Source organism: Neltuma alba, unplaced genomic scaffold, assembly GCF_004799145.2.
Source record: "Neltuma alba isolate B1F8T4 unplaced genomic scaffold, ASM479914v2 tig00010239_pilon, whole genome shotgun sequence".
NCBI lineage: Eukaryota > Viridiplantae > Streptophyta > Magnoliopsida > Fabales > Fabaceae > Neltuma > Neltuma alba.
The window spans coordinates 134905-150445 of record NW_021635169.1 but is presented as its reverse complement, the minus strand read 5'-3'; the positions used below and the strand labels follow the sequence as shown (position 1 = coordinate 150445).

The 15541-nt window shown below is 31.1% G+C and overlaps 1 pseudogene; it reads right to left on the bottom strand.

Moving 5' to 3' along the window:
* Window positions 1–8739: 8739 nt before the first annotated feature.
* Window positions 8740–11975, bottom strand: LOC114755223 (receptor-like protein EIX1; annotated as a pseudogene).
* Between the last annotated feature and the right edge of the window lie 3566 nt (window positions 11976–15541).

Here is a 15541-nt window from a genome sequence, read left to right as displayed (position 1 = left end):
GGGGCAAAAATGAGGGAGTTATAATTTTTTCACATGTATTTTTTTTGGCCAACAATATTTTGTCACATTTATCTTCGATTTTTTGCAGAATGATCATCCTGGTTTAGCTATTTAACTTCAAATTTGATTAACATTCAAAGATTTTGTTAATTGTAGTCATTCAAAATTATTTGAGTAAAATGCACTCACTACCTTTCTATTTTACTTCAATTACAAAAACCTTCCATCTATTTTGAAAACTTATATAAGCCTTTCCTAAAATTAAAATGTATGTTATACAAACTTCTTCCTTATATTTCCATTCATTCCTTTGTGTAAGTTCCCTTTATGTGTCTTTTAAAAAATTTTAGGACACTACTATTTCAAAAATTCTAACTATGCTCCTATCCATCGTAATTTTAAAAGCTTAAGACGATATTAATTATCAAATAAATTAAGTTTCCATATAGAAATTAAATGAAGACAGAAATTTAAGGAGCAAGTTAAAATAAATTCACTATATGATAGGGAAGATTGTAAATAAATACCCTAAAAAAATCAAAAATTACAATTTAGGTTCTTGAATTTAAAAAATTGCTGCTAGGATCAGGTATTAAATATGAATGAGCAAATATAAAAGATTAAATTACCCTCATGTCGAAAATAAAAAGTTAACTATAAGTTATGTATTAAAAATTATAAGTCATATATTAAAAAGTCTGTACTACTAAATAACGAGTACAATATTAGAAATTACAAATTAAGTAGTCTAAATAAAAAGTCTGTAATTAAAAATGACAAGTTCAAACAACACGGCAATTTGACCTTCTACACAATATTTGCTCATTTAAACAAAGGCCAAAGCATTTAGCAGTTCGGGTAAAGTTTTCCAAATATGCCCCCCACTGTATGTCCTACTTCTGACGATATTACATGTAACTTGTTGAAAGTATTTGCATTTCGCGGCACTTCAAAGACGAAAAGAAAAGGTAACTGTTGACTGACTTCAAAAATCTGACATATTGTTTACATCAATATTTTTTCATATATTAATTGACTAAAGAATTCAACAAATATGAGTTAAAGACATCAATTGTGCAGGAGTTAAGATCAATATTGATATAAGATACAAAAAATTTAAGTTGTATTATATCCATTATTTAGTACTTTTTATCACTATTTTAAATTGTTGAAACGAAGAATGCTTTTTTCCTCTCTCTTTTTTTTCCCTAAAAAGACCTTTTTTTTAAGAATTAATTTTTATTTTACTTTTCATTTTATATACCAAGCAATGTCTCAGACAAGGTAGAACTAATGATTGATGACTAAGTTGATGTACTTGATTAAAACAAATTAATGAATTCAATGAATATTAATTAAATCCACCGGCTTTGTTTTTTTTTTAAATGAATTTTCACATGATTGTGATTATAGTTTAGTCATCGAATTTATTTTAATGAATATTAACTAAATTGTTTGTGAATTCATCAAATTTATTCGTTCAGTATCCCTAGACATATTTTTGAACCATTCTTTTCAAGCTCTATGGTGGTACAATTCGTGGCCTTATATGTCTTGCAAGCATTTAGCTTGCCAGTTACAGAAAGCCAAAAAAAAAAACCAAAGAAAGAAAGGTCTCTTGTTGTCATTGGGTATGGTTAGATTTTTTTATATTGGGCTATCCATTGACGGGCTGACCCTCACTAAGTCTGATCTCACGCCAGATAACTCTAACCCGCCTCTCACTATCTATTGTGTCAAGAAAAGCTTCTGTGGGATATATGTGCTGAGAATAATATTCATGTTTAATATCCGACAACTCTTCAAATAAGATTGTCTTAATAAGAAGTATACTTGTACTTAGCAAAGAAAAACTTCATGCATATTTCTGCACAATTCTCTTATTTGTTGACTATCACTTGGCTATAGATATTAGCTTTGCTTCATGATTTCTCTTTCACAGGTGTTAAGACCATTTCTTTGTCTCATTTTCTTAAGCATTTTAATTTCCATGTTGGTGTTCTTCCTATTTGTCACTTGTAAAACTCTTATTTACTAAATATTCCTCCGGTCCTTAATGTAAGATCTAATTAGAAAATTAATTTTAGTCTTATATGTAAGATCTATTTTACATGTTACATCAGTTTTTTTTTTTCAAATTAATCCTACTGATATTTTTTCAACAATAATCAAGTAGAAGTGGAAGGGAGAGAATTGAAGAAGATGCTTAGGATGTTTTAAAAATAACACGTCATATTAGCTAATTTAATTAACATCCTTAATTTACTCAAAGTAGTTAATTAGATCTTATATTAAGTACAAGAGAAATAATTTTCTGGTCCTATTTATAAAGCACTTTCATCGTATTTCACACAGACAAAAAAAAACTTAAAATGTATTAACTCTTTATTAAAATATAATAACTTCTCGACTTTATCTCTGTTTAATATGTATATATACCTTTTAAAAAAGATGTATAACTATTTACACGATAATAAATGAAGGGTGAAATAGTACATTCATACTAAAAATTTAATAAAGTAATTTATAAATAAAACAAAAAAACACCTTCTCTTTTTATCCTATAAATAGGACCAAAAGGGTAACATTTTGTCTTGATTCGAATGGGCTGACCTTTTTTTAAAAATAATATTGAATTTTAAAACAAATATCTGTATAAATAGATATCACAGTTTAAGAAGCATCATTAGTTTAATAGGTTGGGACTACCCTTTTTAATTGCTCATAAGCATTTTTCCATTGAAAGCAATCTTGTTTACGGTCGGATATCAAATGTGGGCAACTTTAGGAATGCTAATACGATCCAACATGAAAGTTGCAAGTATTATTCTGTATGTTATTTTGGAATAGAGGCCTTGATTATATACAATGTTAGGTGGTAACATGGTCCAGACACTATGTTCATTAAGTGTTTTTTTAATTTGGTCCGTAATTGTAAAGTATCGTCTGTTTTGCTTGATCTTTAGTTTTAGTTCATTATGAACCAGTGAAAACGTATTGCTTACTTATTAAACTTTGTGTTTAAAGGTGATCAGTATGGATTTTTATTTTATTCATCAATTTTAATTTTGTTGCTGTGATCTTGGCATGACTTTAACATTTTTTAGTAATGATCCATTTTATAGGTCGCTGCTGGAGAAACTCAGAGTGTGGTGGTGGATCAAATTTCTAAGGAGGCAGCATTTGCTGAGCCAATCAATCAGTTTCATTCAAGCGGTCACTACTATGACCCTACCCAATCAACTACCTCTTACGTGCATGTTTTTGAAGAACCTGAAGTCACTTCTGCTGCCAGCGTTCAAGTAGAGGAGCCTCTCTTTCATGAGGATGACTTCTTCGAAATGAATGATCTCATTGATCCTGAACCAGAATTGCCAAAAATAGAAATCCTTTGGAGAACTTAAGAGTTTGAAGATGGATTAAGTGCATATTGACCAGGAAGCTGTTTCGCATCCTTGTATGAATACTTTTGACAGTAATGTTGTGAATCAGCATTATCAGTCTCTGCCCTTCGGAGACAATGCCGATCCAAGTGGTGAACTCTGGATGCGTCATGAAAGGCATATGATGAGTCCAGCAGACCATGCAAATAATGTTTCTTTCTCTTCATCAACCTTAGGTACATTCATTGGCACGACAAACTATGTTGGTGGTTTTGCTCAACTTCCAAATAATGATTGTACTATCTTTGTTTTCAATGGACATGCAAGCTTCGCATCTCATTTGTGCTGAACTCTTCGAAGTTGACTTCCATTGGTTGATAGCCTGCTAATGCATCGAAGGAACCTTCCCTGATTATTGGTGCTATGGCATCTTTGAGAGCTTTCTGCGCTGATATTAATGTGACTTGAGCTTGTTTCAAGTGGCTCTTGTAAAAAAAGAAAAAACATACAAAAAAAGAAAGAACACAGATGATTTCTAATATCTGATAGTTTCTGGTCATATGTATAGGTGTGGGTTGTGAATCTGCGAGCTTGCTAATGAAACTGCGATTGTGAATAGAGCAAGTAAAGGAAGGGGAATCTTCTTCTGGTTCTTGCCAGCTCTCACTGCTTTATGTGCTTTTTTATGGGTTTCTACGGGGACATTGAGACTACTTGGGAGATGCATCCCTTGACATCTGAATCCCTAGTTTTGTTGCTATGTGTCATATGGGATTCCCCTGATTCAATGAACAAACGTTTATTGTTCTAACATATTTTAATAATATAAGGGAACCTTTTTTTTTGTGTGAATATTGAACTTGAGAAGGAAGGTTTTTATTGTCTGAATTAGTGTTAAAATGAAAGAAGGGCTTGTAGGTAGATGAATACTGGGTGACTACAGCATCACACAAATACTACTTGTTTGTCTCAATTATTAAGCTTATTTAGGCTCAGCTTGAAGGACTTTAGTTCCTTTATTTGTTCATTTATTTCATTATGTATTCATTTGTTTATTTAATAGTTTAACACGCCTATACTAATCCAATGCGGTTTGGGAGCTCTCATTTTGGACAATGGATCATATTAATATTCACCTTCCTGTGAAACCTGGACATATATGGTGTTATTTCCCTCTACTGTAATCTTTAATTTTACTAGTGTGTTACGGTTGTTGGTAGGATGGTGTTTTATTTTATGCAGATAAGCTGCAAGTAATCAGTGGATATTTGTTGGGGAAAGGAAAAAAAAGTAGAGTTATTATCGTTTTCCCATCAGGGTTTTTACCAATAAATATGTGGTGTGTGTATATATATATTCATGAATATGCATCACATAATCAAATAATTTAATATTTTTACACAATTGGAAAAAGCCATTTTAACATTTTGTACAACGGATTGGGCTGAACTGTGTGACTATTTAGCTATTATATTTTTAAAAAATCATAATCGACCGTTTTTTAAATATTTTTTTAAAATATTAAAAAGAAATCAGAAATCTCGCTGCAAAAATAAGTTTTTTGTCATCTTAATGAAAACGGGATCTAAAATTACAAAAGGGGGAAGAGGAAAAGGAGAGAAGGAAAGAGAAGGAAGTGAAAGAAAAATCCAGCGTTCTGTTCTCAACTTATTTTGGCAGAGAAATTTATTTGAGTCATAAGTATGGGCCAATATCATATGTTTAAAGTCCACTCCTGCCTTTGCCCCAAAAAATGCATCCACTCCTGCTTCCCATCCGCCCCGAAATCAAATTCAGAACAACTTGAGCCCAAACTTAATATGTCTACTGGGACTAGTAAGAAAGGTAATATTGGGCCCAAACTTAACATATTTGCAGTTGTAATTTCTTGTCAATACATGTCACGATAGTTGTTAATCATTACACCTTAAGTTGTCAGTGCCTACTCTTTCAGTTGTCAATACATATTTCACAAAAAAAAATGAGGACAATTTGGTAATTAAACAAATAAATTTTTTTGCAATGAGATCCCTTGGGACTTTAAAATAATTTAATGATTTGAGGGGACCTTTTGTATTTAATTTCCTTGAGTGGAACCTTATTGCAATTTTTTTAATATAAAACCCAATTGAATAATTTGAAAAGATTAAAAAGTTACTAAATTATTTAATCATAACATATGTTATGCTTACATGTATTATTATATTATATATCAATTTATAATTAAAGCAAATTATTATAACCAATCCTTAATATAAAAGTTAATTCAACATTCAATTTGGTCCTAAATATAAGATCTGAATTTACTCTGTCTCTCATATTTGTCTATATTTTTAATCTTTGTAGCAGTTGCACATGTTAAAGATTTTATCAAATGATAATTTGAGCTAATACACATGATTAGCAAAGAAATTTTAGAAAATATAACACCTATTTATTATAAATAACTAACTGAAATAATTTTTTATATATTCAAAATAATCAATAGCTCTTATATTAAATATCAGAGGTAGTATATAGATACTTTAACATAATTTAGTAATTTTATAATTTTTTTAAATTAATTAATGGGGCTTTATATGAAAGACCGAAGATAATACTAATTTTAGAATGTTGGTTAATGTATAATTTTTTGCCCTCAAATTAAATACTACCACGAGTGGTTGTTATAGAAATTAGTTAAGGGACTAGATTTAGTCCTAAATATAAAACCTTAATATATATTATGTCTTACAAATTTATAATAAGTTAAGATGAAATTTTAACAATAAAGTTTTGTGTCAAAACTTCTTATACTACTTAGTTTTGAATGGTGCAAAAACAATCACAAACATTAACGAGTACAGAACTTGGTCGCTGCCATTAATACGCCCAAACTTCCGTCTCTTTTTTGTTGTGAGTCCCACTTATTTCCCATTTGGTAGATGCTGCTCAAACCAACTTTAGACAAGTGGCACTCCTTTTGACCTTCGCCGTACCTCTCCTCGCTCATCTTCATTTTTGGTTTCCAGCATGCCCTCTATTTTGCCCTCCATCTCCCTCACGCACACACTCTACTTTCTCTCTCCATTTTTAGTTTCTCACCCCCACCATTTTCTCTCTTCTTCACTTGGCCTTTTGCTTGCAACCCCTTCTTCTTCTTCTCCCTCAATGTTATGTGCATCAGTTCCCAATTCAATGACCTCCACCGCTCCACGTGCTTTCTCGCCCTGTCTCGCTCCATTTCTTTTCTTTTGTTTTTTTCCCTCTCGGGCTGATTGTGTCTTCCATTTCAAAGACCTCCATTTCTCGATATTTCTTGTTGATTGATCTAGCAAAAGAAAGTAATAAGTAGGATGAAGAACTTCTTAACCATGAGGAGTGATTAATCCGAAGACGAAGCCCTCCAATCGATCAACTTCGGTTTCCAGGATCTAAGTAGAGCCACTTCAAAGCCTACCCACCATGCCATCAAACTCGATGGCTTTAGCTTCGACACCTTCAGATTCTTCTCACTCCTTTTATTTTGGTGATAGATTCTTTTAACCCCTTTTTCTTTTTCTTTTTTGACCAGCTTTTCACTCCTGCGCTCTATTTCTTGCACAATATGCTTAAGTTTTCTTCTTAGGATCTTGCAATTAGTTTAGTGTGGAATTTTCTACACTTTAGTTGAAATCTATTGAATCATTTGAGGCTTTTATACTTTTGATTTTAACACGGGCATAATGGTGATGGATTTGGCGAGGTGGAAAGAGGGAAATCAAATGGGTGAGGACTGAGAATTGGATGGAGTTAGAGAGGAAGAAGAGGATTTATGAACTGGTTCTCTTCCTCCTTTCTTGCTGGTCTTCGCAATGTTGAAGCTACTTAGATGGAATCACTAATTTAAAATGTTTGATTTTGAGTTCGTAGGCGATTTTGTGGGTTGAAGAAGAGATGTTTGAAGGACAGAGAAGTGGACGATGAGCCTAGTTATTTATAGGTTGAAGCTTGGTTATTTTTTTTCATTTACACACCTGTCATATATTATGATCACATCAACCTTCACTCTCTACCACGTCACCATTTCAGGTCAAACATTTTTCTCCCTCTAACTTTGTAACAGTCATCGTGATTCAATTTAACGGTTGTGATAATATTGCTTCACGTTTTAATGTTTGTGTCTACTTTTGCACCTTTTAAAATTAGATGATGCCATATACTTGGTGTAAAACTTTATTGTTAAAATTATACCTTAATCCATTTATAATTCATTTTCCAAAGTATTCCTGTTGTTTACACATGTTAACAGGATTTTCATCTAAGGGTAATGATAGTATAGAAGGGGTATTATAAGAAAATCAACTCATATTTATTACAAATAACTAATTTAATTAATTTTTTAATCTAATCAAATTAGTTAAATAATTCTTATGTAAATGACATGAGGTTGTATATAATATAAATTTTAATATAAATGTATAATCATTTTATTTTTATATTTTTAAAGTTTGTGTTCTAAAATTTAAATTCCATGCAATTGCACAACTTTGTACTCGGAACTAGAACCTAATCTCTTACTATTTTATTCATACAGATTAATGAACAATGAGTACTTACTTATTATTTATTAAATTAGTATACAAACTAAAACTAGTACTTGAATTATTTTTCCTATTTTATGACATAGACATGTTGATTAAAAAACTTGCACATAACCATGACAACGATTAAAAAAAAGGGAAAGGGGTATAATAAAGATTAAGAGAAAACATTAACAGATCATGGATATTAGTTTTATTTAAAAAAGGCTTGATAAAAATATAAAATAAATCAAAGCCAGAATTTCAAGGATTAGGTCCTCTGATGTAATATATTATTTCTATTTCAAGTGACTATGTCTTCTATTGTAATATAAATTGGGATTTAATTTATCTTATAAAGTTTTAAAACAACTCTGAACATGTACAATTTTTTTTTTTTGCATTGTTAATTGGCCGTTAATCCATAACTATGCACAATTAAACAAAGCCATGTTTAGCAGCTATGTGATTTTTTTTTGAGCTTTGATGAGTCAATATATAGGCGTGATGTATTCGAATTGTTATATATAGTTCAATTTAATAATCATGTAATGAAATTATATGGCATTAATTAAAAAACAAACAAAAAAATTTAAAAAGATTGAATATTAATTAGAGATTTAATTTTTTTTTGTTCTTAGTGAAATCATGAAGATATACGCTATATATCAAAATGACCCTTTACTAATATTATTGTCATTGTTGTCACACATATACTGAAACATTACATTATACTAATAACATGACAGACAATGATATAACAGAAGAAAGAAAGAAAAAGACAGAACAAAGATACACACGGCTACAAAGATTAACTATGGACATGGTTTGTGAGCAGCCTCTTCAACTTTGCTATTGTTATTGAAGCGAACACATATATCTCATCTGCTACGTCTTCCACTCTTCGGAAACAAGCATATCTCCAACTCTTCTTCAACACTAATGTCCCAATAGCACCCCAAAAGCCAACAGCAAACCCAATTGCTACCACAAAATAAAACCACACTTTTTCTGGATCATTTGCATCTTCACGTTCTCCAATTTCAGGAACTTGATGAGGATCATCACCTTGACACTTATTTGGTAATGGGATCCCGCAAAGATAAGGGTTGCCAACATAAATGGATGGATCATTCAACGTCAAGAATTGATTTTCAGTCGGAATTGGCCCTGAAAGGTTATTGTATGACATGTTCAAATGGCTCAACATAGTTATCTTCGGCATGCTCTTTGGAATTGTGCCAGAAATTAGGTTGCAAGAGATATCAAATGATTCAAGAGATTTCATATCCCCAATAACCTCCGGAATCTCTCCTTTCAAATGATTGTGTGAAAGGTTCAAGCTTATTAATTTGACAAGGGAGAATAACCCAGGAGGAATTAATCCAACCAAATTGTTATTTGACAAATCAAAGTTAATCTCAAGCTGCAAGATTCTAGTAATGTCAAACTCTCTTCCTTTCATAACTTGTTTCACATGTTGATTAGGCCATTCACTTTCTACGCCAAATTCCCATCTGGTTGAATTCCATATATGTGTATTATTTACTGTCATTCCTGTAAGATTGCCAATGCAATTGGGTATTGAGCCACTTATGTTGTTATTCGCAAGGTCCAAAATCTGCAATGATTGGAGTTGGCATAGATGTAAAGAAATGTTACCATCCAACATATTATCTCGCAACCTTAGAATGTTCAGTGTAGGAAAAGTGTTGCTAGTCCATGGTGGTATACTTCTAGAAATGTTATTCTCACCCAAATCTAAAATTCTCAATTCCGTCAGATTTTCCAAATTCAATGGAAGCTTCCCTTCAAGATAGTTATTATTCAAATGCAACCAAAACAATGAAGAAAGCTTGCCGATTGAGATAGGGAAGGCACCAGATAATTTGTTGAATGAAAAATTTATTTCTGTCAATCTACTCGTATCTCTCCAGCAATTTGGAATTTCACCAGATAAATTGTTATGAGAAAGATCAATGCTTTCTAGATTTACAAGGTGACAAAAGCTTTGAGGGATATTGCCAGTAAAAGAGTTATTTGAGAGATCAAGCAATTTTAGATTTACAAGTTGACCAAAACTTTGAGGAATGTTGCTCATGAGAGAATTATTTGAAAGATCGAGGAAAAGCAGATTTGAAAGTTGACCAAGACTTTGAGGAATGTTACTCATAAGACAATTACTTGAAAGATTAAGGTCATACAGATTTGAAAGTTGACCAAGACTTTGAGGAATGTTGTCCATGAGAGAATTACTTGAAAGATCAAGGTAAGATAGATTTGAAAGTTGGCCAAGACTTTGAGGAATGTTGCTCATGAGAGAATTACTTGAAAGATCAAGGTTAGATAGATTTGAAAGTTGACCAAGACTTTGAGGAATGTTGCCCATAAGAGAATTACTTGAAAGATCAAGGTAATTTAGATTTGAAAGTTGACCAAGACTTTGAGGAATGTTGCCCATGAGAGAATTACTTGAAAGATCAAGGTAATATAGATTTGAAAGTTGACCAAAACTTTGAGGAATGTTGCCCATGAGAGAATTACTTGAAAGATCAAGGTGATATAGATTTGAAAGTTGACCAAGACTTTGAGGAATGCCCATGAGAGAATTACTTGAAAGATCAAGGTGATATAGATTTGAAAGTTGACCAAGACTTTGAGGAATGAGGCCACTTAAAGAATTATTTGATAGATAAAGTCTTCCTAGATTTACAAGTTGGCCAAGATTTTGAGGAATGAAGCCACTTAATAAATTACTTGATAGATCAAGGCTTCTTAGATTTACTAATTGACCAAAACTGTGAGGAATATTGCCACAAAAATAATTATTTGAAAGATCAAGGCACATTAGCTTTTCAAGATGCCCTATCCAAGTTGGCAAATGGCCATTGAGTCCATTCTCACTCAAGTATAGTTCCTCTATATCATATTTGATGCATCCAGATAAATCGGAGTCACCAAATGCCTGTCCTTGAAGATTGCTCTCATGAAAATCTAATATTTTTAAATGACAAATGTTTTTTAAGATTTGTGAGACAGAAATTTCTAGTGTGGCCGGGACTTGATTCACGGAGATATATAGATGGCGAAGGCTCCTTAACTCTCCCAACCAAGATGGAATTAAACTAAAATTGTTTCCAGAAAGGCGAAGGTATTTAAGGGAAGTCAAGTTTGATAAAGCAATAGGAATGGATCCACAAAGTGCATTATATGAAAGATCAAGAGAAACCAGATTCTTAAACTCTCCTAGCCATAATGGCATTGAACTAAGATTGTTGAAATAGAGGTCTAGAGATTCAACAAAAGTCCAATTTTGAAACATATGAAGGATTCTACCATCAATTTCATTCCCACGCAAATTCAAGACCTGAACTCTAGTATTATTTGTGAAATTGAACGGGGGAAGAGGAGTAGACAAGTTGCCAAGTCCACATCCTTGTAATTGGAGTTGTGATAAAGAAGGAAGCATGTGAAGTACTTGGAACAAGTTGTGAGCTTCTCCAAGGTAGACTTCACTAAGATTGAGGTGTTGCAAAGATTGAAATTTAGAGATCCAACTCATGTCATTGATGTGCAAATCATTCCAACTAAGATCAAGAAACTGCAATGCTGTGAGGTTTCTACCAAGATTGGTAGGAATCTTCCCTGTGAAATTGGACCCAGCGATAGAAAGATATCTCAGCCTCCCCATAGAACCAAGAAAGGCAGGAATCGAGATGGCATTGAAGTTGTTTCCTGTCAAATCCAAATAAATCAAATGTTGCAGCTCCAACAAAGATGGATCAACACTAGTAGCCTGTAGGGAATAGTAACTGAGATCAAGTTTGAGAATAGGACCGGTAACATTGTGACAAGTGATGCCATCCCATTGGCAACAGTTGGTTTTGGGATTCCAAGAGGAAAGGTTTTTATGTGGATCATCATAAATAGATGCTTTGAACTTGAGAAGAGCTTGTTTCTCTGATTCAATGCATCTTCCACACAAACCTAATGGGGCAATTCCCAACAACAAGAAAAGCAACACAAATCCTAATATGATGTGTCTCCCCATATCGATGAGAAAAGCTCTGGCAAAGTGAATTTTCTATATGGTGAATCTCTATCGAGAAGTGAAGTGTGGGGTTTGCTCAATACACACAACTCATATTTATAGATGACTTTTTTTTTAAACCAAAAAATGTGATAAAAGATAATCATGAGTTGTATACTTTTAAAACAAACAACTATTCACTTGTGGTTTTCTTCAACTTTTATGTTCAAATTATATATTAAAAGAATTTAAAAGATGAAAAGTACGTGGTTAGCATCAAAGTACCGTGAGCACTAACAACAAACTAAAAGCAATTTACTTTCAAATTGCAATGATGCGTCACTATGGTTGTTGCATATTCACATTGAATATTGAAATTGTTAAATATAGACTCGTTTAAGCAGGAAATTTAATTTTAAACTATTCAACTGTCTGGTCTATACAATTTTTTTTTAAAAAAAACTATACTTACACCTTTGATCTTTTTATATAATTATAATATTATGCAAAACTTAAAAACAAACAAAGCCATTGATATAAGCGGCCAAGGATATAGATTTAAAACTGTTTTTGGGTAAAATATAAATTTAAAACTTTAATAGCACAAAATTATTAAAGTTCACCGATCTTGTCAATTTTATACTTGAACACGTTTCAAACAGAGAACAAATAATTTTGAATGACTACAATTAACAAAATCATTGAATGTCAATCAGATTAGAAGTTCAATAGCTGGACCAGGATGATCATTATGGGAAAAAATAAAAAATAACATGGGACAAAATATTGTTGGCAAAAAAAATTTATGTGAAAAGAATTATAAAATGCAAAATGTGTCAATTTCTAGATTAATCATGAATGTAACAATTTTGCAAATATTATAAAAATTAGGAACCTTTCTTGGCGAACGTTTGAACAAAATTTATTGTAAAAAAATTTAAAATAATTAAATGTAGGAGTTAGTTAGCTAATTTATATAGATTAAAAAAATAAGTTAAATTGATTAGTTGTAATATATTTAGAAAAAATAATTAGTTTTCGTAAAAACCCCTCCTGGTAATGTACTCAACAAAATTAATGTCGAATGGGTTGTTTTAAACATTTAAGCAACACACCATTTCCATCGTTGGTTCATTTTTGTTATGCTCACTCTAATTATATAAGAAGAATTTTTTGAGGATGATACAATCCTATTTATAAGAAATCTTAATAGGATGTCTGAAATAAATATTTTAATAAATATTTTATATTTTTTAAAGTAATTAAATATTTCATTTTAAGTATTTAAAACGAATTAAAATTGCTTGTTTAAATTATAAGGATTATTTTTTAAATGACATGACATATAATAAAAAATATAAAAAGATTGGCATGGCAAAAACCATTAACTTTAATGGTAATTTTAATGATAAGGGATTAATAAACAAAACACTAAATATTAGGGTTCTTAAGTTAATTTTTTAAATATAAAGGAGGTTATACGCAACTGACCTAAAATTAAGGGAAGTTCTATATATTTTAGCCATTGTTTTGTATATAAATGTTCAATGGATTGAGATAACAGTCATGAGAAAAAGAAAATGCTGCGTATCATGTTAGTTGGCTGCATCTCTTTCTCTGTTTTCTGTTTTCTTTTTCTTTTTTCCTTCTTTAATTATAGATCGTGGAATTCTTTTTCTTTTTCTTTCTCCCCTAGCTGGGTTTGCTTTTTCTTGCACTGGGCTATTTTAGTTTGGAGAAATTAATTATTTAGTCATTCTAGGATTCACATAATTCCAGCTCAATTCCAAATACTTAATTTATTAGTGTATCTCAATATATTAAATTTGAGACATTTAATTAATTGGTTCTTTTATTTTATAATTCATATGCAATTCTTTTTCTTTTTCTTTCTCCCCTAGCTGGGTTTGCTTTTTCTTGCACTGGGCTATTTTAGTTTGGAGAAATTAATTATTTAGTCATTCTAGGATTCACATAATTCCAGCTCAATTCCAAATACTTAATTTATTAGTGTATCTCAATATATTAAATTTGAGACATTTAATTAATTGGTTCTTTTATTTTATAATTCATATGCAATTCATCCTAAAAAATTATTTGTATAAACTAACCAATTAAATGTCAAAATTTTCAGTAGTCTTAGTTTCAAGGATTGAATGGTAGTCGAGTTGAAACTATTATTTCTTTTAGTTACATGTTTAGATAGAAAGAAATAATGTACTTTTTATTATTCTCATAAACTGAGAAAAAATTTAATTTGTGCTTGCCATAGAAAATTTTAAAAAATAAATAAATAACTTTTCTTTGAAAATCACTTTTTTAAAGCTTTTTGTGGCAGAGAATTAAAACAAACTTAATGAAACATTTCCACCTAATCTTTGAAAATCATGTGAAATCATCAAATGACCAGGTCAACCAAACTTTTCGTCAACGTAACTTTTTTTTGGGCATATTTTATAGCTACCGACACAATGCTTAGCTTTATTCTTCTCTTTTCTTTTCTTTTTTCTTTTTGACCAGAATTTATTCTTCTCTTTTCATGCACGTTCATGCTTTTTTGAAATATTGATGTTTATAGATATCCTACCTTCAATAATTTCATGGTTGTTAGATAGAGCCAACAACCAGCCTTAGTCTTATATAGAACCTCTTTTTTTTGCGCTAATTTTTGATCGAGCAAAATAATATTATTTTGCATTTTTATTTTTGGCTGATATATTCTCTTTATTGCTAGATATATTCAATGATATATATTAGTGATTTTGGTAAGTTTTGTGCTAAGTTTTCTTAGATAATTAGTAGTATTGTGACATAACTGGTATTTTGGTGAATCCTAGTAGATAAAAAATAGCTGTTTAAATTGACTTTCTAGAGTCGTTGATTTTCAGCAGCATTTTTTTTTTAGTCAACACTGAAATGTATTATCAAAAGTCTATTTTTTGGTAGTACTTAATACCATCTGGATGAAAAGAAACAAATTGCATCATAAAGGGAAAAATAGATTATCCTCTTACTATGATTCGGGAAATTCAGAATATAATTTCTCTTTCAGATTATGACTTTTGATAACTTTAACCCCTTTTGGTCTTCTAAGTAGAACTTCTTTGATAAATATTTTCGCTTAAGATTGAACCAAGATGGTTGGAATGTGTTACTCTATAAATACAAAAAATTAAGAAAGTACTATTGCCACAATATTATTTGTTATGAGGGGATGCCTTTAAAAGAATTTTGATGGGGAAACCAAGCTACTATAACTCCAATTTGAAACTTGCTACAGGTAAGCCCTTTATACAAGTTTACTACTTCTCCGGTCCTAAATATAAGACCCTTATACTAGTGTGTATAAGGGTCTTACATTTAGGACCGGAGGAGTATATTAAAAAGAGATTGCTCCATATTCTTGCCTATGCTTTCTCTCTTCTCAACATCACTTGGCAAGAAATACTTGCCCTTAGTCATAATTTCTCTTCTTTTAATAAAGATGTGACTTATAATAATCTTATTTACTATGAAGGACATTTTGTATTTGGTTGGGAAAAATAAAGAAAGAAATTAAACCGTGTTGTACATCTAATGAAAATAAA